We start from the raw sequence: 10445 nt of genomic DNA on the forward strand, positions 1-10445 counted from the left end.
TAACAAATGGTGCCCCGTGTGAGGAAAAGTCCTGGAGGTGAGTGTGCGACGGCTAAAACCGCGCTGACGGACGCGGTATCCACGGTTCGAGCCCGTGGAAGCACTCTCGGTGGGGTGCAAAGGGGAATGCAGCGCTGCGCCTATCCTACGGCCGATAGTTCGTAGAAGACCAGGAAGACTTCAGGTCTCTGGGTAAATGTATTCCGTCATTAGAGTAGTATTGCAACTTTGTAAAACCTACTATGGTAGGAAAGATACGCCTTCTAAGAAGGACATTGCGGCCGTCATTAGTTGTCTTGGAGAGGGAGCTTTCCTCTCCTCAGGTGATTTTGGATCACAATAAACGGGACTCTTTAACTTTTTCGCTCTGTGAGCGCGCAATGAATGAGCAGAAAGATGCTGAGTTCAAAACGTGGGGGTTGGTGCTTGGGGCGCTGAAAGCGGCTCGGAACGAGGGGAAGACTGAAACTCAGGTTGGGACGGCGGAATGTGGGTCGGGAAGCTTTTTCTCTTGCAGATGTGAGGATTTGAAAGACAAAGACAAGGTGGCGGGAGCCATCCAGACCGCACCCATCACTCCGGCTGAACAACGAGCAGATGGCCCCGTCCAGCAGCATTCCACACATTCCACATCCTTATCTCTTGACCAGGAGAAGCCTTCCTCTGAGGCCCCATATCGGTATCCAAAGCAACCGGTATCTTCTGCTCTCCTTCGCCCATCCTTGGGGGTGGGGAAGGGGAGTGAGCAGGGGCGGGAGGATGGGTCCCTTCCTCGAGATGGGATGGGTTGTGGGTGTGGCTCCGCCCCGTGGGGCGGGGTGGATAAGACTAACCAAGATAGAAGCCAATCCTCATCAGCGGGGGCGGAGGCAGAGGCGTTCCTAATCATCATAACCCTTCCCCAAGAGGGTGGGCTGCTGGTCCAGCTCTACCTGGGGGGAGGGAGAGGGGAGAACAAGAGCGACCAAGTCTCGGATTGGTCAAAGATAAGAGAGGCATTCCTTTTTATCGTTAATTGGGGGCCCGGTCAGGGGGCCCCGGGCTCGAGTGGAGTCTCTGAAGCAGAAACAAGTCCAGCTGACGAGCGAGCCACGGCAGCCCGAGTTGGAGTCGGTTAAACTCCTGCTGACAACTTGGAGGAGAGGAAGAATGCTTAGGATAAACTGTATTGAATATTGTCACTGTCGTCGTGATTGTTAAATGTTCATGGTATGTGAAAGTATAAATGCAAATGGTGTATGGAACTGTTAATGTTATAGGGATGTGTAAACATGAATGCTATATGGAAGTGGAATTATTAATGTTACATGGAAGTGTAATTGAGGGTTCGAGTAGTGGAATTGTGAAAAACAAAAAAACGGGAAAAAGGTTACAAAAGAACAGTGAGTTAAAATATTGAATGTGATCTGCTCTAGCCAGAGAAGTTTAAGTGCCAGCAAGAGAATGCAAACCCCCGCGCTGCCCCCCCTCACTGCTTACCCCCCCCCCCGCCCCTCGGCTCCGCCGCTTGCGAAAGTAAACAAATCGTTACTTCTGAATAGGGACAAAAGCAAGACATTAGAAGTATCTCTTGCTACTCGGAGCAAGAATGCCTTCATTTTCTCCCAATAATATACACATTTAGGGGACTAGGGTAGGGACTTGGACAAATTTGTTGATGGAGCTTGAAATTGTATGGAGGGGGAATTGTGGGGGTGGAGTTGGATGGAACGGTGGCAGCTTTACTAGAGCAGGTCCTGAAGATCCCAGGATGAGTTTTGCCCGTAGTGGGCTGAAGAAAGCTAAGGGTGAAGCAAGTAACAATAGAAATAAGTGACTATAGCTGTTAATAAGTTTTCTGAGTAGTTTGTATTGTAGAGAGATCTAATATAGTGGTTTGTTATCTTTTAAGAGCAGGTATTCCACCTGGGCTCTGTATCATGCACTGGCCATGCATATATGGAGTACATGTGAAAAAACCTTGCAATCTCTAGCAAGAATTAAAACAGGAGAGAATCTGTGATGGGTGAGAAAGGCAAAGTGCACTTTGAAGCAGGGGACGCCCTGCAGGCACTGCCTATCGCATTCACCGCTATTGTATTCCTTCTCTCTCCTTTTGGTGGTTTGCCACCTCATAGTTATCGATAAGTAATAATACATTAGCTTAGAAATTTTCATTTATAGAATTGTCTAAAATGAATGCTTGAATGAGTGTGTATATGTCAACTCAAAAGATTATGACGTTACATGTAATCTTCTGTTTAGTGTATTATCAGTCAAGGTTTTGATTGAGTGATGGTTATGTTAACATTTAAGTCCCCTGCAGCTCAGCGACACTGGGCCACTGCCATTGTGGTCCTTGGTGTGCTGCGACACATCAAGACAGACAATGGCTCGTGCTTCATCTCAAGATCTACTTAATGAGCATTGGGGAATATCTCACTCGACAGGCATCCCTGGGAATTCCCAGGGACAAGCATTGTGGAAAGGGCCAACCATCTCCTGAAGGACAAGATACGTGTCCTTGGGGAGGGGGAAGGTCACAGAGGTAGGATCCCAATAGCCCAGCAGGCTGAAGTATTGGCACAGCACATTATGCAATCAATCATTTTGAACGAAGAGGTTATGCCACAATAAAGGATAGAGAATCAGAAAAAATTTTATGGGTCCCGTCAAGAAGAATAAAACCTGATGCAGTCATCACCCAAAAGGGCGGTCTGGGAGAAACGGAAAACTAATCGAAAGCTGAGTACTTTTCTTTCAGGCATACTGTTTTACAGAAAAGAGCTGCAATAGATTTCCTGCTGCTGGCTCAAGAGGCACAGGTGCAAGGACTTTGAATGAGAAAATGGAGTTCCAGCAGATATATGAGAAGCTTTGAGCAGAAGGATGAACTGTATAATATAGCCCAAGATGCCTTGAAAATACTAAATACAGAACCACTAACATTATTACACACTGCACCACATACCTCTGCATGTTTACGTCACTTTTTAAATAACTCACCACAAAAAATTATATAAGTACTAACACTTTTATATATTAGGATTAGGATCGGCGCTTGCATTGTAACGGGGCATGGTTTTATTAAGCATGGGGAGAGGGAGATGTTGTATTAGGCGAAATCGGACCCTCGGGATGTAACGTGATAGGCCCTCCCCTGCTGGGTCATGCATATGTAAAAAAGATAAGGATGAAACTGGATACCTATATAAGGGACCCTCACATTCCAATAAACGCCATTTTACAGCTCACCATAATGGTGTAACAAACAGCTGTGACTTGGTCGGGGCCGTCGATACACATTCACAAAGGGACTTGACTTTCCAGGTTACCAGATCGAGGTAACACCTACACTTCCTGGTCTCCAGCTTGCTCCCTCTTTACTCTCATCCTGGCTTCTCTCCAGTCATGGCTTTGTACTGCACTTCATAGCACCTCCGAGTGAGAAAATGTATTCTAGCTTCCATCCTAAATCTGACTTCATCACCCTTTTTTTCCCCCTAAACTTCAGTTTTTTCTGTTTTGGTTCTTGGGTTCCCTTAAACATATAGGAAGATAAGTGGAACATGTTGTCAGTCTAAAGGTTTTCTGCTCTTGGGTAAGGTGATACAGTTTTGCCCACTGACAACTTGTCTTATTGGTAACCTCATAGTTTGTGTAATCAGAAAGCATAGTATTAGCTTCACAGACTCAAAGCAGAGAACAGATGCCTGAGAAAGGGAGGTGGAAAGTCACTTGAACTGTTTTTATTACCGGCTGTAGAAAGCCCAGGAAGGTTCCAAATTTGGAGATGGGAAGTAAGACATGATGCTATTTTTATTTGCCTGCTGTCCTGAGAATAGAACAACCAGTGGAATGATGCCCCAAAGTCATTTCTGGTACAGATGTACTTATGTTGTTAAGATCTACTAAAAGCCTGGATTTTCAGTGCTTAAATTCAATTGAAAATATGCCTAGGGACTCAAACTGCACAGACTTGCTGAGAAGTTTGTTTTGAGGGAACTTCTTCGTGGGATGCTCTCTCATGGAGCAACCCCCAAAATATCTCATAATTTTAGGGCAAGGAATTGCTCTAAGTCATCACAGAAGTTCTTCGGCAGCACAGTTTGGTGCTGGTGATAAAATACACGTAGCTTTTTCATCTTGAAATATTTGGTATTTTAAAAAAGAAGACAGTGTTATTTACTTCCCCTTTTGTCCCCCCCAATGGATGGTGTTGCTTATGTGCTGTTGGCAGATGGGATGTGGATCATTTTAATTAGATTTTATTGGACTGTTATACGGCCCATAATTGTGATCATTACTCATTTTCACTGTGGTTCAGACAGATCCTCTATTTAGACATGATGATATTTTGATGAGACAAGCCCCATGTAACTTGTTATGTTCGGGGCCAGTAGCCAAAGCAGTGGAATTGGGTGTTTTCACACCATAAAAATTAGAGTAGATTAATAAAGGACGTAATGGTCAATTTGTGTTTCTAATTGTGCTCAGACTGCGTATGCTATGAGCAGAGTGTCTCCTTGGGCTGCTGGGTTCTGCTGCAGGCTTTTGCAGCCAAAGGAAGGGAGATGTGGCAAGGGGACAGGGGTTAGAAGCAAGGTCTGAGCTGCGAATGGATCCATGATCCAACAGATGCTTTTGTGAGGCTGTGTCCTTTTCTCAGATAGGACTGTCTGCTTACCTCCACCCCATGGTCTCCTTATTGCTTGGTGATCAGAATCAGCTTTCGTCTCCTGGCTATCCAGAAGCACAACTGGCATTTTGGATGTAATACTTCTGGAGTATGGAGCTGCCTCTCCTTTTGTGCCCTGAGGAACGCTGGTCATACATTGACAGGGATCATGGTTCAAGGATGTTGCCAGAAATACTTGGAAGAAAGATGTAGGTTTTGACATCTTCTGACCTCAACTACACTGTGTTTGCAGATGTTTGTGTTGGAGAGTTGAAAGTATTGGGGACTGTGGGCTTTGGGGTGCAATATTAGCAGCTGCTGATGCACAGATGTTAACTGAACTGCAAATATCTCCATCCCAGTAACAAAATGGTGAATATAGTTCAGTAAAGCAATCAGCCACCTCCCTCCAGCTGCCTGGTTTGTGTGTAGAGCCTTTATCTACTTTTACTTTATCTGTCTCCTCCTCCTTTTAAACAGGGGATGAAACAAAGCAGAATATTCCAACAAATGGATACAGCTGACTTAAAGATCACTTTATTAGCCATTATGCTCTTGTTTATGGTCAATGATTGTCTTACGCTTGAAAAATAAGTAGTGCTCCAAATAAAATGCTTCCTGTGAAGAATCAGTTAGAAACTCAGTCGCTTCCTTCTGCCTAGTGGTAAATATTCTAATTTATTAATAAAATGCCTTTTTTTTCCTTCTTGGAATTGGATGAGCTCACCTAAGAACACTGTTTTTCTCTTTCGTTTAGTTCTAATAGACTCCAAATCAATGTTACTGCATAGGATGAGAGAACCTTTCCTAACAAGAGAATAATAGTCACTAAATTCTGGTGTGAATTTTCACAGAATGAAAGCGTACTAAAATGGATGAAACATCATGTTTCATTTTCTCATGCTGATTTTTCAAGTGAATAATTGCGAGCCATGATTAATGTCACCCCAGAAATCTGGCATGCTTATTTGTGAACATATTAATGAGTCTAGTTTTATTATTATTCAACCAACTCTAATGCCTCAGTGTGAGCCTTATATTTCCCAGTGTTTCTATCCTTATCCTTACAGAACTTTTTTTCTTCTCATTGGTTTTGCAATCCAGATTTTAAAGGCAGTAACTTTCGGCTTTTCAGGACTTTTAACAGTCCCCTTTGTGCTGATGGTGCTATGGCAGAAACTGCTTTCCTTGTGCCATTTAATCTTAATGTAGATATGTGGGATAGGCAAAATAATTACACTAAGAGCGCTGGATGAATCTTTTATTTGGTTCTTAAATGCTCAGATAAAGAACATTACTCATTAAAACTGAATCTGTTGGGTGGAAAATTCATGCACATTTTCGCTGCAAACCAACCAGGAAGCCTTTCCGAGTTGAATGTTTTAGGGGAGTGAAACATGCATTGGTTTTGCCCTTTGGTGTGTATACAGTTCGAATAGACTGTGATATTTTTGTCCTCTTATCTCAAATACACGTTGGGAATCGGAAAGGTAGAGCAAAGGGGAACAAAGGTGATGTAAAAATACAAAATAATTAGTCACACTCTATGGAGATGCGAACTTTGGATTCTTCAGCTTGGAAAAGGAATCTCTGCTGTGATAGAAGTGAATAAAAGCCTGAGCTGCCAGGAGGAAACACGTAGGGAGAACCTGATCATTGCGTTTCTCACAAGAGAAAATGAAAGACATCACAATGATTTATCAGGTTGCAAATTTAATACAAACAAAAGATGATACTTTTTCATATGACATATGGTTACATTAAGGAGCTGTTTGCCATGCAGTAATGGGAGATGGAAGTTTGCCTGGGTTCCGGTATCCTGATACATGGGAATAATGTTATCACTAGACACTGAATATGTTGTTACGTATCTTGCTAAGGCTGCTTGACTTGCTCCTACTTTTTGTTTTTCCCAGGCTGGCTGCTGGTTGGAGGAAGGTCACAGAATCAGATGGGCTTCTAGCTGCCCCATTTCTGTCATTAATTGTAATGATTTCAGGAGGGATGTGAAAAGGATCCCCCAAGGCCTGACATCTCATTGATTTCCCCATCAGTGTACCAAAGGGTCCAAGAAGCAGTTATCTTGGAGGTTAACACCTTCAGGACTGCACTTGCTGCCACCTGGATGAGTTTGTTTCAGCAAAGCCCCGCTGAGGTCTTTGAGAAATACTTGCATGCAAGTCCCTGCAAAATCTGAGTTCATTTCTGCATTGCCAAGGATGAAAAGGGGAGCATGTCTCAGAATGGCAGAGAGGAAGGTAAGGAAGAGGGGACTGTCAGCAGCAAGAAAAGTCCTGCTTTACCTACCGAGAACAAATCGGACTAGGAAATATCTGGCAGAGTTCACAATAATTCAGACATTGTCCCAGACCTTAATTGCTGGCACAGGCAACCGTGTCCCTGGTAGGAGGGAGGTGGATCATGTCTGTGTGCTCCACCTGCTGCCTGCAGAGACGGGAACATTCCAGGCCAGGTGTTGCTGAGCATTGCTCTTGTCTAGCAGCAAGATAAGTTTAATTATAGGGCTAATTATTCCCATTCTGGAACGGACCTATTCGTTGTACTTGCAATTGCTTTCTAACTCTCTTCCTCTGGTGTTCATGAATTATACATTTATCTTCCATTGTCACATTACTGACTTGTTTTGCTTAAGTCTTTGGTGTGTGTGAAAATTGGAAACAAAGGGAATTGGCGAGACTTGAGTTTAGGTGATACTTCATTGTAATGGCATTTGTCAGCACAAAAAGGCACTTCATGCTGGCTTTCTAACTTTCTTGTGAAATAGGTATTTTACAGTTGTGGTAACGAAGGGCTCCTATCAGTGGGGAATTGGACCCAGATGTTTGTGTTCTGCTACAACTGTTAAGAGCATCAGGCAAAACTTTTCTTCCAGTTCAACAAGGAGTAACCCACTGATGTCCAAAGAGCTGCTGGATTTACTTCAGGAAGGCAGTCCACTGGAATATGTCTGATTTGAAGTGTTATTCTTTTACATTCAGCTTAAAGTCTTTAATGTAACCTATGCTTGCTTTCTTTGGCTCCGTGGGTCTTGCAGAGCTTTGAATCTTTGCACTACTAGTAGCAGATGATAGTTTTCTCTGCCAAAATGTTACAGACTTGCTCATTAAGATGCTGTGTTCTTGTGGGTTACCTTCCTTTTGACATTTTTGGACCTTACTCAAAAACAGCCAGTCTGGGTGAAACATTGGTTTAGAGCCATACCTTCCTCCTCACTCTTTGGAAACCTGCTGTCCTTTTGTAGGGTCCACAGAAAGGATATTCATAGATCACCCTGTTGACAGTGCAGAGCTATTTGTTGGAAACAGGATTAATTCAAGTCAAATCTATTCTGATAAATGAGCAGCTTAATTGCATTTTCACTCTTCTCTTTTCTACCTTACAGTGAGGACTTTGGTTTCTGCACATGTCCTGGAAAACTGGAAAGAGAGAGGGAATCTTCCTGTGCCTAGTTTTGTACCTATGACATCTTACATTAAACATAAATGACTACTTTTATCTAGAGCAGGAATTTTATTTCATGTCTTTTTAGGCCTTTTGTCAGTTAAAGCTTTGAACCAGGTCAAACCTACATGTGAGATTTTTCTCCCTCCACGTAGCCAAACTTCAAAAGACATGTTACTCACCCCATTTTAGTGTTCAAGGCTTGCATTAATTAACCACGAAAGGCATCTTCCATTCCTTTTCCTTTCTTTCTTTTCCCTGGAAGCAGTTTTTATCTTAATCATGGAGCCAGGAGAACCATCACTAGGATGGATAAGGATATACACACAGTGTCGGTAACCTGAATATAATCTCTGAATATTCCATGACTCTGTAATGTCTGTCATGCTGGGATTGAGCCCTGGTGCTGATGAACTGCCTGGGGCACTGTGTTGCAAATGCATTCTTTCACAAGCTAAAGCAAAGCAGAGAAAACCATATAATGAATTCCAGTCATGTAACATTATGGACTAAGCAGAAGTGCCACTCCTTTACTAGGATAGTTGTAAGAAGACATTTTTGAAACCACGTAGCTCAAATGATAGCAGCCACCAGCCAAAACCCCAAAATATTTCTGCATATGAAACAGGCGCATGTGGAATACATGGAAAAGCTACAGACTGGTTTATAAACTATATCTGTAGAAAGACCATGAAATTGGAAAGTGATAGCATTGCAAAATATACTGCGAATATAGTTTTGTCAGAAAAACTAGAGGGAGGATTTGGATCTGAGTGTTGATCAGAAGAGCCACAGTGTGGGCAATTCTGCACAGCAATCTCTTCTCATATTTAATGCCATGGAAGGGAACAAGGGACATTCAGTGTCCTTTGTGAACAGACAGGATCTGCTCATTGACTCCGCTGTTAGTCCTTTTCCCCTTACACAAGAGGAAAACTTGCAAGTACCCAAATTTTTTGCTAACTACTGAGGACAAAAGGGGATAAAAATAATCTGCAATCTCTTGAAACCTATGCAAGCTATCTAGGATATACAGCACTGTGACAGGGCATAACTAAGCTCTGAGATCTCCTATCTAAGTTTTCAATGTAAATACGTCTAACATGCATCCCATAAGTACAATTGAAGGCTGGAGAGAGATAAAACCCCAAACCACAATTAAACATTTTTGCACCACGGGAAGACTGGAAGATGTAAAATGGTGGCAGTGGGGCTCAGACTTGGCAGTATTTATGTGAGGAGACATTGATTTGTTTCAGCTTGTGTTTTGAAAATATGGTGTTTCAGCAGAGGTTTATTGTTGATGCATTTGTTGTGAAACCAAAGAAAACGTACATGAAGTTCTTGTCAAAACCATCATGGGAAGGAAAAGGGCAGCCAAAAGTGGAGGAATGGGCGTTCAGGGGCTTGTCAGAGAAGTCAGATGTATTTGAATGTATGGGTCCGAGAGAATCCACCCAAAGGTGAATTTCAGACCCGTGGGTTTGAAGGAACAAGGTGAGAATCTGAAAAATCAGTATGGGTTTATGAAGGGAAAATCATGCTTGAGCAGCACAGCTGCCTTTGGTTAAGAAATAACTGTATGGGTATAGCACAGGACAAAGCGGCCCATCTTATTTGTGGAACTAAAACCATAGCCTAGTGCTGGCAACAGTATGGAGCAGCAGGTGGGATCAGAGGGCCCTTCCAACCATCATTTCCTAGATTTTGTGGGTTGCTGAGCTGAAGCAAACGAGGAGCTGTGAAAACATTTGTATGACTTGGTATGGTACTCAGCTATTCAGTGCCATGAGGAGCTATTAGCTTTGGGAAGAGTTCTAGTATATACATTTCTGTAAGAAGAGAGGTTTGTTCCAAACATTCATAGGAAAAACCAACCTTCTTTACTTGAATGCGGTCAGAGAAAGTTTATAATCAGGAAAGAAACCTGGCCTGTCATGGGTCAGCAAGGACCAAAAGCTAGGAACCCAGATTATTTATATTACCAGTGTCTTAAAATAATTTAAACTTCAGTCAGTTTTCAAAGCTTCCAAAAACATTAATCCACAACAATGTAAAACTCAGAGATCTCCAGCTTTCATTTCCACAGCCTGTGCCACTCAGGCTGAGCTGGGTGCAGAGAGGCCAGGGTGTGAGCAGGATGGATAAATGCTGCCCTTATCCACGCATCAGATCCTGCATGTAGAAATCCTTTGTATTCGTTATTCATGAATGCAATATGGCATGAGGATCCATGATCTTTATGGACAATGAATTCTGAACTCCCTGGGAGAGGAGAATATTTGCCTGTAGAAACCCAAGTCCAAGAACTGAACGTGCCCAGCTG

At 42.9% G+C, this 10445-nt stretch overlaps 1 long non-coding RNA gene across 1 annotated transcript; it reads left to right on the forward strand.

Annotated features, from left to right (window-relative positions):
* Positions 1–1779: 1779 nt before the first annotated feature.
* Positions 1780–3239, forward strand: LOC146753083 (uncharacterized). The gene is made up of 2 exons (XR_014940264.1): positions 1780–2527; positions 2760–3239. It is a non-coding gene; the product is annotated as an uncharacterized LOC146753083 (long non-coding RNA).
* The last annotated feature ends 7206 nt before the right edge of the window (positions 3240–10445 follow it).

The sequence above is a fragment of the Coturnix japonica genome, unplaced genomic scaffold (genome assembly GCF_054131305.1).
Source record: "Coturnix japonica strain WE unplaced genomic scaffold, WE-NBRP24 Scf040, whole genome shotgun sequence".
NCBI lineage: Eukaryota > Metazoa > Chordata > Aves > Galliformes > Phasianidae > Coturnix > Coturnix japonica.